Source organism: Pleurodeles waltl, chromosome 7 (genome assembly GCF_031143425.1).
Source record: "Pleurodeles waltl isolate 20211129_DDA chromosome 7, aPleWal1.hap1.20221129, whole genome shotgun sequence".
Lineage (NCBI taxonomy): Eukaryota > Metazoa > Chordata > Amphibia > Caudata > Salamandridae > Pleurodeles > Pleurodeles waltl.
In genome coordinates, this window is record NC_090446.1 from 1,114,736,103 (window position 1) to 1,114,752,124 (window position 16,022).

At 48.9% G+C, this 16,022-nt stretch overlaps 1 protein-coding gene across 1 annotated transcript in view; it reads right to left on the bottom strand.

The window, feature by feature from the left end:
• Positions 1 to 16,022, bottom strand: part of NAT9 (N-acetyltransferase 9) — a 75,546-nt gene that overhangs the window by 55,915 nt on the left and 3,609 nt on the right. The gene's annotated exons all lie outside the window — the stretch shown is intronic.

Here is a 16,022-nt window from a genome sequence, read left to right on the forward strand (position 1 = left end):
AGTGGCTCGGTCAAGTCGGTAGTGAAGTATAATATGACGTTCCTCCATTGTCGACAGGTCCACCAGCGGTCGGTACACGGGAGGATTCATCCTTCTCCTCGCAAGTCCCAGCGGACGGTGCCTAGGAAGGACAACATGGAGCACAGAGTCAAGAAACCCACAGGTACGTAACTACAGCTTGCACAGTACATGATTTTCAATGCATTGAATGGCTTGTATGAGTGGCAATGCAAGGCCTAGGCCTGTGTGACGCAGTAGTAATTAAGCCCTGTGGTCCCTTGTAATGGCGGCTGCCTGACCTGAGAAGTGTGACAGTGGGATGTGAGGTCAATGCGCTGGCGTGACACACCGTGGCGGTAGGCGGTCGAAGACTGCGGCGCAAAGCCGCATTGGTTAACATCGAGCCCTATGGGTTTCACGAGCCAATGACTAGCTGCGCCGGCGGTCGCGGAACGCACCGCGGCGGCGCCATTTTCTATCTGGTTAATCACTCGAGACCTGATCATCCACAGGAGAGGACCTATACTGCAAGTGCTGCTGTGACCTCGGTCTGGGAGATACAATGGCTGCTGCGACTGGGGAAAGGGCCCCTGCCTTCACTACAGAAGAGTTGGAGAAACTTGTGGATGAGGTCCTGCCCCAGTATGCGCGACTCTACGGTCCTCCAGACCAACATGTAAGTACACTGTGTGCACGTTGAATGGGCTATACCTGGGTTGTGTATGGTGGATGTAAGATGGTGGGGTGGGGGGACAATGACGAGTGCAAGGCACGACAGAGAGAGCATGTGCCACATGGCAAGGTTGGGGAGGGGGGGACAATCGCATCTATCATGCGGAAAATTTATGATATTTCAATTTCCACCCTGTACATGTCAAATAGGTCAGATCGACATTTGGCGTGCCATCGCCAAGGAAGTCCGGACCCTGGGGGTCCACAACAGAGGGGGCACCCACTGCCGCAAGAGGTGGGAGGACATCCGCCGCGGGACCAGGAAGACCGCCGAGTCACTGCTGGGGATGGCCTCCCAACCTAGGAGGGGTGCCAGTCGTACCCTGATCCCCCTGACCCCCCTGATCCTGGCGGTGGCCTACCCCGATTTGGATGGGCGCGTGACATCACAGCAGACACAAGGGGGTGAGTACCAGCACATTCAGCTATCTTCACGCGCAGTGGAGGTGCCTGGGTGGGGGAGGAGGGCTGTGGGTGACATTAGGCCAGGGCGCTTTCTGTATTGTATTCCTCTCCTTTAGCCATGTCCCTGTGCCCCCGCCCCCCACCTCTGTACGGTGACAGGTACAGCTAGCCATGGTCCTGCATCACCCATGTGCGCGTTTGTTGTCCCTAGACCTGTTGGCCCAGTCACAAGTACTCAGTAGTGTACCCCGATTGCGCGGCTTAGTGCATGAGGCTCCTGTGTCTGTCCTCTCCGCCAACGGTGTTGACAATGCATGTACTCAACCTTTTATTATGTCTCCCCCCACCCTTTTTCTTTATCTTCTTGTGCATGTGTGCTTCAGCATCATCAGGCGGAGGAGACTTGGCACCGGAGCACGAGGGAGCTGCGACTCACAAGGCCCCGGTGGGCCATGGCACAGACACCGAGGCCACCAGTGATACGGAGGGCGAGGGGAGCTTCACAACGGGGTGCTGTGGTGAAACCAGCGACACCGACACGTCCTCGGATGGGAGCTCCCTAGCGGTGGCGGCAACATCCGTGCCCCCCGCCTCTACAGGTACAGCCGCCACCCAGCGCACCAGCTCCGCCCTCCCAGCAGCCCCTCAGCCTACGCTCCGTGCCCGCTCGCCCAAGAAGGCGGGCAATTCCTTCGCCCTAGGCACCTCAGCCCCTGCCCCTGTTACCCCAGCTGCCCTCAGTGAGGAGGTCATTGACCTCCTGAGGACCATCATTGTTGGGCAGACTACCCTTTTGAATGCCATCCAGGGGGTAGAGAGGGAGGTGCATCGTAGCAATGCATACCTGGAGGGCATTCATTCGGGTCAGTCTGCCCATCAACGATCGTTCAATTCTCTGGCCTCAGCACTGACGGCAGCCATTGTCCCTGTTTCCAGCCTCCCTCTTCTAACTGCCTCCAGCCTGTCTCTGTCTCCTGTTCCTCTGCCTATCCCATCCACACCATCAGACCAGCCTGCACACACCTCAACACCCAAGGGCAGCTCATCCAGACATAAGCACCACAGATCACACAAACATTCACCTAAGCAACACCCAGATGCAGACATGCCAACAGCCACTACCACCTCTGTGTCCCCCACCTCCTCGTCTCCCTCCTCCCTCCCTGTGACGTCTACACTCACGCCTGCATGCACACCACCAACAGCCAGTACTTCCACCACCAGCACACCCTCCAGTACAGTCCGCACACGTGCAGTCACCACCCCCACTGCCATTTACACGTCCCCTGTGTCCTCTCCCACTGTGTCTGTCACCCCCTCTTCCAAGACACACAAACGCAGGCAGCCACCCACCCAACAGCCAACCACCTCACGACAGCCTGCAGCCCATGCACCTTCACCCAAGGACAGCACACCTGACTCTCCTACAACCACCTCCTCTTCCTCCACTCCCATAACCACTGCACCTACCGTTTACCTTGGTCCTAAAAAGTTTTACCTCTCCAATCTTGACCTCTTTCCCTCACCTGACCCACCCCCTCCATCTGCTAAGAGTCCCAAGAGCACTTCAGCCACCACCAGCCCGGGTTCACGTGTCAGCGTAGTCCATGGATTTTGGAGTCCCCCCTTTGCCAGCAGTGAGACATCGGTCAGCAGCAAGGGGACAGCTAGCCCCCCCCCTAGAAAGAGGACCCGGAAAGTGAGGGCCCGCCGCGGGAGGAGTGCCACGGCTGCCCCCAAGGACCAAAGTTCGGACACTTCACCTGCCACAACATCCAGGGGAGGCAAGGCCTAGAGAGCCACAGCGAAGGAGGGCAAGGGCAGCAGGGCGGAGAAGTCAGGCAGCAGGAGCGCGGACCAGGAGGGCCCCACAGGATGGGTCCCGGGTGTGAGGGAGGACACCCAAGGGCCCAGGACACCGTCCCCGAAGGGTCCAGCAACTGCACGGTCGGAGGGCGACTGAGCAGGGAGTCCTGCCCAGGTCTGACTCCCTGGAATTACAGGACAAGCACCACTGAAGAGGGCCCGCCGTGCAGGAAGGCACCGCTGAAGAGGGCCCCACCGTGCAGGAAGGCACCGCTGAAGAGGGCCCCGCCGTGCAGGAAAGCACTGCTGAAGAGGGCCCCGCCGTGCAGGAAGGCACCGCTGAAGAGGGCCCCGCCGTGCAGGAAGGCACCGCTGAAGAGGGCCCCGCCGTGCAGGAAGGCACCGCTGAAGAGGGCCCCGCCAAGACAGGCTCCGCTCCGCTGGACCCTTCCTGTCAAGCACCGCTCCGCTGGGCCCCGCCGTCTCAAGCACCGCTCCGCTGGGCCCCGCCGTCTCAAGCACCGCTCCGCTGGGCCCTTCCTGTCAAGCACCGCTCCGCTGGGCCCCGCCGTCTCAAGCACCGCTCCGCTGGGCCCCGCCGTCTCAAGCACCGCTCCGCTGGGCCCCGCCGTCTCAAGCACCGCTCCGCTGGGCCCTTCCTGTCAAGCACCGCTCCGCTGGGCCCCGCCGTCTCAAGCACCGCTCCGCTGGGCCCTTCCTGTCAATCACCGCTCCGCTGGGCCCCGCCGTCTCAAGCACCGCTCCGCTGGGCCCCGCCGTCTCAAGCACCGCTCCGCTGGGCCCCGCCGTCTCAAGCACCGCTCCGCTGGGCCCCGCCATCTCAAGCACCGCTCCGCTGGGCCCTTCCTGTCAAGCACCGCTCCGCTGGGCCCCGCCGTCTCAAGCACCGCTCCTCTGGGCCCTTCCTGTCAAGCACCGCTCCGCTGGGCCCCGCCGTCTCAAGCACCGCTCCGCTGGGCCCTTCCTGTCAAGCACCGCTCCTCTGGGCCCTTCCTGTCAAGCACCGCTCCTCTGGGCCCTTCCTGTCAAGCACCGCTCCGCTGGGCCCTTCCTGTCAAGCACCGCTCCGCTGGGCCCCGCCTTCTCAAGCACTGCTCCTCTGGGCCCCGCCGTCTCAAGCACCGCTCCGCTGGGCCCTTCCTGTCAAGCACCGCTCAGCTGGGCCCCGCCGTCTCAAGCACCGCTGGCCCAATGACTGTGCCGGTTCTGTGTCGTGCTAATGTTCACGCTGCACTCGGGCCACCCTGCCTCCCGCATTGCCTGTGGAGACTGTTATCCACTTTATGGACTGTGGCTTTGCACTCCCCAGGATGGTACAGTGGGCAAGCCACCCACTGTAGAGACTTGAGAGACTGTGGCTTTGCACTCCCCAGGATATGACAGTGGGCAAGCCACCCACTGTAGAGACTTGAGAGACTGTGGCTTTGCACTCCCCAGGATTGAACAGTGGGCATGGTGGCCCCTTCTTGGATCTGGCGTCGTGGACTCATGTGGCTGTGGTGCCCCCCCTTCCCTTCCCCTTGAGGTGCCTGTAGTTTTGTCATCTGATGCCCCTGCAGTGTTCTCTCCAACGGACTCAGGTCTCCTGTGTGGGCTTTGCCCATGTGTTGATACACTTTGGCCCACGGACATTTGCAATTTCTGTGACTGTGCGGGACTTTCTGCCTCTATTTCTCGGTCACGCAATGTTTACATTTGACATTTTTTGCTTCAGTTTCCTATTTTACCACGTCTTCAATGAACCTATTTTTTACATAAATGTTGTTTCTCACTTTAATCATATCTTTTCGTTATTCCGGGGGGTATGGGTGGGGTCACTTTGACTTGGTGCTCTGCATTGGTTTGTAGATAGTTGGGGGGTGGGTGTGATGCGTATGTGTGTGCCCGTAACCCTTCCTCCTCCCCCCCTCCCCTGTGTCGTAGGTGCGGTACTCACCGTTGTCGTCTGCGCCGGAGTTCGTACTCGTGGTAGATGAGCAGGTAGACGAGAGCGGGTAGGATGTGTAATTCGGGCTCCATGCTGTCCTCCGTCCTCGTGGAGTGTATAGAGGTGAGCGTTTTCCCGTTCGTAGTCTGTTTCCGCCGTGTTTTTATCGTTGTGATAGGGTGGGCAGTACATTGTCTGGCGCCTGCCTGTTGGCGGTGACCGCCGCGCTGTTTGTCTGTCCCGCCGTGTTAAAGTGGCGGGCTCTATTGGCGGTTCCCGCCAGGGTCAGAATTCCATTTTTTGAACCGCCAGCCTGTTGGCGGGTTGGCCGCCGCTTTATCACCGACCGCCGAGGTCAGAATGACCCCCATAATGTGCTACTGGTGAACATTGAGCAACTAATATGAGCAGTGGTAAAACACAAAGTCATTGATCAAACACAATTAATAGCATCACAGAGGCCAAAGGGGAGAGCAGAGTACTCGAACCATTGATTCTGGAATTGGAGGAAAGAGCAGTAGTGGATCCAACAGCTGAAATATTTCAGGTTGAGGACCAATCTGTAACCCACACCCTGCTTTGGAACCAGAAATATGAGGCCAGATGTACCAAAACATTTTTCCATAGACACAGAATGGGTAAACCTCTTTGCTACTTCTGGCCTATGGTGCTGTAGAAGGCCTGGGGATGTTGATGGCAGTGAACAATGGCACCCTTTTGTCAAGAGGGTCTAAATATACTCATGTATGACGGTTTGCCCTGGAAGGGAAAAAGACAGTTAACTGTGACAAAATTGCTTGGGGGGGGGGGGGGGAGGGAGCTATAAAACTCTATGTGATATCCTTAACCCACCTGAAGGACCCAAGCATCTTGAGTTATCCTTGATCAACTGGAAAGAAACTGACTGATTCGCCACTCTCCAATTAAGTTATCAAGCTCATCTGTAGGGGACACCAGGAATCCACTTAAGTTGCTGGAATGGTGCCCTGTCTACCTCTTTTGTAATACGAGCATACCAGGAGAACCTCTGCTGCAGTCTTGCCAAACAGATCAGGGTCTTTCATCAAAGGAGCACTGAGAACCTTGGTAAAAAGACCCTATAACACCCAGCCCCTGCAAAAAAAAAAAAAGTCTAGTCTGTAGCACCTTTTTAATTAAGGATTTGGCTCTGTCAAGGGCTTTAAATTAGTGGACAGACTTTCCTAGGTCCTTATTAAAGGGACAGAAAACAGCAAGCTATTTGCAATGGTGCCAGCCTTGGACGAGGCTAGTTTGTCAACTTTAGGTCGATTCTCATCAGAATAGACTTCCTCTGCTTAGTAGACAGTGAACAGTTGCTGCTGCCAAGTTGGCAGGTGGCACGTTGGGCCCAACCAGAAAAAGTAAAAAGGATCAATGGGCTTACCGGAGTCCTTAGCATCAACAGCCGTCTAGAGGATTTTTGCTGCAGGGCTAGAAACATCAAGGAGGTGGTCTTGACAAGACCTCCAAGCCCCATCAACACCTTGTTTGTGTCTCTGGAAAACTTTTGGAGAAACGTTTTCCTACTAGGGTCCATCTCAGATGTCTCTGCAACCTTGCCATCCAAAGAAGGACGTGGGCATTTGGTGTGAAATGTGAACAACACGTCAAAGTCCTTGAGTAAGTGTGACTGCATAAAGTCTGGAATTTTTGGACAAATGAGTAAGGAGCAAGGGTGAATTATCCGGGTCAAAGGATAATAAATCTCCTATCAGGGAATCTCGGGAGCCAGGGCTAGGAGATGGGAGGAGAAGCTGTCTGCTTCTTAGCAGGAATAGGGTCAGGTTGGGGGGGGGGGGGGGGGGGGGAATCCTGCTAGATCTGAGGAGTCAGGAACATCAGGAGGTTCAGGAGAGGGGTTGGACTGTGAGGGGTCTCACCCCAAGGGTGTACTGTCTATGTTGTCCATCATGAAGGACTTGGATAATCGTGCAAGGACATCAGAGTGGGGTCACTTGCCTGTGTCTTGACTAGGTTGAGTCCCATGATGACCCAGGGGTGGGATTAAGGAGATCAACAGCAATTGTGGGAGGGGGGTAAACACACCTTCAGCAATGTTGCCTACCTGCCTGGTGAAGGGTTAAAGGTCTAGGGTGAGGGATTTATTGACTGGTGGATTGAGTTATCAAGAGCCCAGCTAGTTTTTCCCCCATGTAGAACTCCTCTTCATTATAAGGGTCATAGTGATTACTGGAGTGGGCTCCCAATTGATCCATAGCCGAGTAGAATTATACATCCCAATATATACTAGGAGTAGAGTGGGGGGCATACCAAGTGTAATGGGGGGGATGGGGGAGGCGGCAACCCCAAAAAATTGGATAATGGAAGGCTTAGAGGCCATACCACCTTGCCTTAGGCTTCTCGGGTAGGGTGCATGTATCCCAAAAATTTACAACCTTACGGGCAATGTAGCTAGAAAAATTAAACTTTGTGTCCAAGTCTCACAGATCAAAGTGCCGCTATTAGGTACAGTCTATGGTTTTCAGGAGTGAAGCAGACATTTGAAGATCAAACTATAGTGGCTTTTACGGAGTGAGGGTGACCGTGCAGGGGGGGAGGGTACGCACCCACAAAGCAACAGGAGTAGAAAGTGGAGTGCAGCTGCTTGAGACAATGCAGACCGCGCAGGAGTTGTGGGCGCATCAATGAACCTAGAATGAAACAGGAGGGGTGCTAGCTTGTCAATCTAACGTTGGCATAACCTCAGTAGCCATATAATATCCAGCAATAAAGTTCAATAATTCAATACCTGTCAGAAAGAAATTGAGATTGACATTAAAAAAGAGGAGGTGTGTTCAGTGATTGGGCTATGACAGGGTTCTGTGTGACCTGATTGGTGGCTGATTATATGGTTAATGTAGTTCAATGTGTTCAATGTTCGGCTGCTGAAAATTTTGCAGTAAAGACTGAGAAGCATAATCTGAGCCTCAGGTCCAGACATAAAATGTTGCCTCACTGACTGACCCCAGAATCCCATGCCATCCAATTCAGAAGTCCTTCTTCTCTTTCAATAACTGCTCTTGTCTCTACAATGGTCAGGCTTCCTCCTACCCCATATCCTCAAAGAAGAGAATGCACTTGATATGTTTGCCTGTCAGTTGACAGACCCAAAAGTGTGGAAATCGGAAGGAGCAGTTGTTTGGGTCTGGGTGCCCATACGTCGAGCTGGAAGTCACCCACAAAATGTTGGATAGTATGGGGAGTGTTCTGAATTTGAAGTCAGGCACCAAGGTCGATAGGAGGATGCTGAGTTCTGGATTACGCTGCTGGTGCTATGTTTTCCACGCAAAGAGGAGGTGTAAGAATGTGATGATGATTAAGTTTTTCTTTGGTTTAGAATATCTTCCAAAATTGCTTTTTCTAATCTCTGCACAGCAATCACCAGAAAGCCTGGATTTGGTGTGAGAGGATTCTGACACACCACAATGTCTAGACAGTATGTGCTCATACATGTGTATGCAATAAACGGTAGAGGGAAGGAAAGCTCGCCACTGTAGGTCAAAATTAAGAGCTACTCGGAGGTTTCTATTGCTAGGTAAATAACAGTCTCCAGAGCGAGTTCTGGGGATTCTGCCTGGCATTCACAGTGAGTTACAGGTCATGATATAACAAGTAGGGGAAGCAACATTAGCCTCTTGGAAGCCACATCATGTAGGGCTCCCACATCAGTACTGTGAAAAATAAATGGATGATGGGGCTTCTGTTCAAACCTGGCACATGTCTAAAGAATGAGTAAATATACTGAGACATGTTAAAGATAGCAGAATTACATTTGCTTCAGGATCCCCCAAAGGAGGATATTTTTTGCTGATTCATATGTTGGGGGTCGTTCAATCTGAATGGAAGGATCCGAAGAAACTCATTTTGTCCAAATTTATGGCACAAATGTATTTGGTGGATGGTGACGAACTTGGCCTTGGAGACTGCATTCCTGTGGCTTCTATGTGGCCAAATCTGGTTGGAAGATGTCTATGGCAGGCAACAAGCTAACTCCAAAAGACTCAGGATTTTAAAGTGGATACCCCCTTGAAAAGGGTATACCTAGAATCTAACCTTTCTTTGAAGGGGAGGAGTATATGCAGCCTATGCGGTGAACTCAATGATAAAGAATTTTGCTAATCTCTTTGACTTTATGTTAGAAGAACAAGACTATTCTGAGATTCTAGCAAAGATAGAGCTAAAGGTGGATTACCTCACTGGTGTGGCTTTTATATCCATCAGTAAAGCAGCCTTCATCGAAGATTAGACAGTTGCTACCTAATTTAATATTTGGTTGTGGGAGTGGAATACGGGTACAGCCCAAAAGTCTTTATTGTTTCATAAGCTATTCAAGGAGAAATCTCTGTTTGGAGCAAAGTTGGACGATATAGTGAGACAGGCATTCAAGAACAGAAAACAGGGTATGCTTTTCCTTTTCAAAGAAAATCAAAATAAAAGTAATTTAAACAACAATCTTTAAAATCTCAGTCTGTGAATTCTTCTTCTTTCTCTACTTATGGCAAGCCCCAAAATCCCAGAAATTTCACTTTCCCATTTCTTTGGACAATAAGAAGCAAGTATTCTGGCTGGTTGGCCCCTCTGTTGCTACAAATATGTGTGTTCCTGACTTACTAGGCACCAGCAGTGACAGATCCATGGGTACTTTCTAATATCACCAAAGCAATGTCTCTGTTGAGTACACCCTTCTAAATTCTTCCCTCATGTGTGTCTCCTTTGACTCATTCCAGACCTCAACATACTACTATGATATCCCAATTAACGCTTTTTAGATTCTTCCCTCTTCTGTTCCTCCATTATTCTATTCAACCAACTAACAGACTCACATGTCCACCACACAAATTAACTCATATTTCCCTACATTAATCCACCACTCATCCTTTTGGATTCCAGAATAGCGTGGTACTCGCTAAAAAAGTGCTTCAACACCGTGTCCGGGGTATTAAGCACTATATAAATGCAATTACAATAATGCCTATCGTCATATACTAATATGGGATCCTAACTTAAAATTTCTCCAGTTCTTCTGTGTGGCCGTGATACTAGTTTATTTTTCTGCCTTTCAGGCTAAGGCAGTGTTTCCCAAAGTGTGCGCAGTGGCTCCCTGGTGCGCCATCAGAACTCACCAGGGGCGCCGCACACTTCTAAGGAACACTGAAATGCTTTCATTTTCACACTACCGTAGGGCCCCATTCTAAAAATACATCACATTTAGAATGAGGCTTTACAGGAGTATGAAAACGAAAGAATCACAGTGGAAATAAATCGAACTTGTTAGGGTTTTGCAATGTTATGTTGTAAAGTGTAAAACCCATCAAGTTTGATTTGTTTTCACTGCGAGTCTCTCTTTCATACTACGGTACAGCTAACAAAGCTGCATGGTAGTATGACAGAGAAAGACTTGCAGTGGAAACAAATCAAACTTGATGGATTTTACAATAGACATCATAACATTGCAAAAACCTAACAAGTTTGATTTATCTGCACTGCAATTCTTTCTGTTTCATACTAATGTACGGCTCCATTCTAAGGACAAGTTACGTTTAGAATGGAGCCGAAGAGTAGTATTAAAAAGAAAGAATCACAGTGGAAATAAATCAAACTTGTTAGGGTTTTGCAATGTTACATAGTAAATTGTAAAACCCATCAAGTTTGATTTGTTTCCACTCAGTGTTTAAATATTTATAAATAAAAACATGCCTGAAAGCTCTCCTCTGAAACATGTGGCTGCTGCAGTTAAATATGCATGCACAGAATATTGAGGCAGCAGTAATCCTAAAGCCATTTTGGGCCTCTTCAATCCATTTACAGCCTCTCCCTGCCCCTTCAGCTCACTAATGCATCTGTCTCCCAATGTGGAGCTTTTACGTCCTTCTTTTTCTTCATCCTTCCCATATGTGCCTTTGCTCACAGTAAATGCCTGATGCAGAAAACTAAGGCCCATATTTATGAAAAGTTTGTGCCGCATTTGCGTCATTTTTTATGCAAAAGCAGCACAAACTCACAAAATATAAGTATATTTTGTAAGTCTGCGCATCATTTTTGCGTCACAAAATAATGCAAATGTAGCACAAACGTTTCATAAATATGGGCCTAAGTGCCAGTCCTTAAAAATAAGTGCTGTGCCCCCCACTGTATACCCAGTGCTTAATTTGTAGATAAAAATGTGATGGTGATGAAAGTTCTCTTTTGAAACAAGCGGATGCTGCATTTAAATGTGCGATCCTTCTCGGGCCTCTTTAATCCATTTACAGCCACTCCCTACTCCTTCAGCTCACTCATGCAGCTTTCTACTTTCTCCCTTAGTGATGCTTTTTAGTTTCTCTTCCTCCACGTTTCCCATAGGTATCTTTTGCTCTTCCTAAATGTCTGATGCAGAAAACCGGAAACCACCTGCTCAAATTAATCCCTGCGGAAAGCACTGGCTCAAATTAAGCACTGTTAGCACTGCGACTCTTTCTCTTTCATACTACCATACGGCTCCATTATAAAGATGTTATGTTTGGAACAGAGCCGTACGGTAGTATGATAAAGAAAGAATCACAGTGCAAAAATCAAACTTGTTAGGGTTTTGCAATGTGCATTTGCAGCCCTGAGTAACCCATCTGGGAATGCCATGTGGGGATATTATGGAAGCCACAGCTGTCAGCGTCTGGAGTGGTTTGGACTAGCACATGACGTCTTGCCTAATAAATAAAGAGTATGTCCATTTAGGCATGGTCAGGCCCAATCAGGACAATGATAGAGTGTCACTTCTGTCAGTGTTCTGCAGCTACTCAAGAAAAGAGGGTAATCATGAAATTACAAAAATGTCAACATTTAAGAGGAAAGCGGGAAATTGAAAAAATAAGAATCGGGAGAATGTATTTCTCCCCTTGAGGCCTGAATCAGGTCTATTGTCATATATGGGACTTCCAAGTGTGGTGCTGGAGGATCTGAGATCAAAAATACTAATGTGCTTTTTTTTTTTTTACTTGCCAGGAACAAGGAGAAAGCGCAATGGCAGGCAGAAAGAGTGTGATAAAAATGTTGTGCACTGACCTTCAGCAGCAGATTACTGGCAGTGCATACTCCAAGCCACTAAAGACAAGTCCCTATCGCAGAAGCCCTTTATCAGCTTCATCCAAATTATTTTTTAGGAAGGAAAATGGAAGTGCTCCCAAATACTGGCTTACATCCCCCCACCCGTCAAAAAAAGTGACATAACAGGGAGCCGCAGCCAATGGCCAATAGGTCATGGGAGCCACGGGTCGAAAAAGTTTGGGAACCACTGGGCTAAGGAATGCTCCGAGGGTCTTTACTCAACTAGTGGCTCCTTTGGTGGGTTTGCTGTGTCATGCTGCTTCCATATTTAGATGGCTGGCTAGGTAATCCATGCGCCTTCATTCTTTCTGGTGGTCGTTCAGAGTGCTGAAATTCATTAAAGCAAAATGTAATACAACACTGAAATACAGTGATTGTTCCATACTGCTGGGCGAGGAGGCTCCAGAGTTATCCGAGTGCTTTACTACACCAACAAATAGCACCTGTGAAGGACTGATTGAAAGGCCTGGGCTACGTCATCCTAGGTGTTCCTGGCATTATGAACTTGGGTTTACTTGGTGTCCTTTATCATTTACAAGAAAGGAGGCACCCTGAATAACAGGATAATGATTATCTGCTTCTTGTCCTTCTACCCCTTCACCGTGTGGAGCGGTTGGATTTTTCTGATATTGCTGTAGTGGTACCATTGGAGCACTCCAGCTTCTTATGTAGTAACCGATGCCAGGGTACTGAGCTATGGGCCACATTAGTAGAATCGTATGCACAACGAAAATGGATGCCTGTTGGGAGCCAGCAGTCATCCAAATGGAGAGAATTTAGCACAAGGACTCTGGGTGACGTGGTGGTAAAGTTTGGATTACTTTTGTTGAAGTAGATTACTCCTACTGTTCCAGTTCTTGGTCCACTACTGGTTACCCTTTCTCTCGCTTCTGGATTATCCAGCATGTTGTATATTATTGTATTGGTTTATTTATAGAGCGCATTCCGGCCGAAGCATCGAAGCGCTAGACAAACCGGAGACAGAGGAAAACTGCACAAGCTACCCTAGCAAAGACTAATTTGCAAAAAGCCAGGTTTTAAGGCTCTTCCTAAAGGCCAGGTGAATTGACATTTGACGGAGAGAAAGGGGCAGGCCATTCCAAAGCTTGGCTGCTTCCACCGTAAAGGCCCGGTCTCCCCATCTGGCCTTGTTACAACGAGGCACCTTGATCATAAATTTGGAAGAGGATCTCAAATGTCTTGGTGGTAGATAAGGATACAGCATAGACTTCAAATAATCGCATCCCTCTGACTGTAATGCTTTATGGGTAAGGCAGAGTGTTTTAAAAATGATTCTCTTCTTAATCGGGAGCCAGTGTAAGGATGACACACATCTACTAGCTGATGAAAACTGAGGGAGATTCAAAGTTAAGCGTGCTGCCGCGTTCTGAATAGACTGTAATTTGTCTAAAGAAGATTTATTCACATTGAGCAGCAATGAACTACAATAGTCAAGTCTAGAAGTGACTAGCGCAAGCACCACCGGCCGCCTGAAGTCATCCTCTAAAAGATGTAAAATTTTCTTAAGTGTTTTTAGTATCCAAAAACAGATCTTAACTATATGATTGATCTGTAACTTAAAGGAGAGTGTGTCGTCAAAAATAATCCCTAAATTTTTTGCGACGGGCACGGGTGACGGGCAACCCCTGCACGCCGAGGGCCACCAACTGTTGTCCCAGGGGAGTTTTTACACCCAAAGCACATAATCACCATCTTATCCCCGTTAAGTTTGAGCCAATTACTGGCCATCTAATCATTAATTGCTGTCATGCAGCATTGAAAATTCTCCTTACTGTCCTCCCAGTTACAAGAAACGGGCACAATCACCTGCATATCATCTGCATATGAGATAATCTGGCAACCAAATGAACGTACCAGATTGGCCAGAGGCGGCATATACAGGTTAAAAAGCGTCGGACTGAGAGAAGACCCCTGCGGAACACCACATGGAAGATGGAAAGAGGAGGCCCGGTGGTCACCACAGGCCACCATGATTATTCTGTCCACAAGAAAGGAGCTAAGAAGCTGCCAGGCCTTTCCTCTCACTCCAGCCTGGAGCAGACGATTAAGCAGAATAATAGGGGAGATAGTGTCAAAAGCTGCTGACAAATCTAGCAAAACCAGAATCGAACCTTCTCCCAAATCGCCTCTGCGACTAATAATGTCAGAATTAGAAATAAGTGCTGTTTCCGTGCTATGAGCACCACGAAAGCCATGCTGAGATGGATCCAACTTGCCATTCTCCTGAAGAAAAGTAGATAACTCATGATTAAGGTGTTTTTCTAGCATTTTGGCCAAACCCGGCAGAAGTGAAATAGGGCGAAGATTAGGAAGGTCCGCAGCGTCCTTTCCTGTTTTTTTAATGAGAGGAATCACCGTAGCCTGCTTCCAAACATCCGGAAAAATCCCTTCCTGGAAAACCTCTGCAAATACTGGCTCTAAGGCCTAGGCCACCAGCTGAGGAGCTAACTTTAAGATACGAGGTGGACAGAGATCCGTAGGAGCACCTGATTTTAATGTCATAAGCAGATCACACATTTTGTCGGCAGAGAGAGATTGAAAGCTATCTAGAGTATGGCCTGGTTCAACCTGACCTGAAGAAGCATTTCCCTCTAAATCCAGGAGGGGAGGGCTGAAATCCGTCAGCAAATTAGTAATTTTAGTGTTAAAAAAATCTGCCACAGACTGACAGAATTGAGGACAATTTTCTAATGGTGAGACTGTAGGCGAAGAGGATGTCAAGGCCCGAACTGTATTAAACAGTTCCTTAGATGAATTCCAAGCTCCTCTAATTACTTTAGAAAAATGCGAAGTTTTCGCTAACTTAATGGCTGCTTTATACTTCCCCAGGGCTACCCTGAGTTTAGCTCTTTCTAAAAGGGATTTATTCAGTAGCCATTTACGCTCCTGCCTACGATAAATTCTTTGGAGATCTTTCAACTCCTCCGAGAACCAAGGAGCCGATTGAACTCGACGAACTTTGGGCATTATCACAGCTTGTGGTGCGAGCGTATCGATGGCCCTTTCCAAGCTATGGTCAAAAATCTCAAGCTGAGAGCCTCCTGCGAGCTTAGCCTGGGCCCAGCCCACTTTCAGGGCCTGAGGAAAACTAAATTTGGTGATTTTGTGCCATGGTCTTTTTTGGACAAAGCTGGGAGGGGGTTTCGGTAAAGGAGGCAGCAGAGAAAGCATAAAAGATAATAAAAAGTGGTCAGACCAATCTACCTCCCTATTATCATTCCTAGATATCAATCCTGATCTTGTAAAAATGGCATCCAGCATATGGCCAGCCGTGTGCGAAGGAGCAATATCTCCAAAATGCTAATCCAAGCTCTGCATGTAGCTGGTAAAATCCACCAAGATAGGATCGGATAGGTCATCTAAGTGAAGATTGAAGTCACCTAATATCACAGCATTCTTAACTCGAAGCAGAGGTTCCAACATTGATGGCCAGGCTGCCAAAAAAGCATTTGTGGGGCCAGGCGGGCTATAAATAAGTAGGCCATCAATAACCAGACTATTCTGAACTTTAATCTTAAAGTAGATACCTTCACAGATCTGGGGGCTGCACTAAGTTCCAATAAGGAACAGCTTAAAACATTTTTTTAAATAACGGCAAGCCCACCTCCTCTTTTCCCTTCTCTATCATATCTAACAAAGGAATAGCCAGGAGGCGAAGCAATTAAGAAATCCGGGTCAGAATCCTCTCTGACCCAGGTTTCCGTAACAAAAAGGCAGTCCAACTTGGCTGAATTAATTCATTAATTTCAAGGGCGTGTTTAATCACAGAACGGGCATTAATCAAACCCCATGTCATGCTTTGCACAGAGAATTTATCATTGCTGTGTGAGTCTAAAACCTCACCATCTTCCAAAAACGGAGAGGGCTTCCAGCAGCAAGAGTTACAAATGGCACTCGTATTTTCTGCCGGATCTAATCGCCTGCACCGGCGATTAGCAGGGGTTTTATTTAGAAAGAGTAAATCCTGATTAAGATAGGAAATTTTATAATTAGCAGCATAATGTCCGGC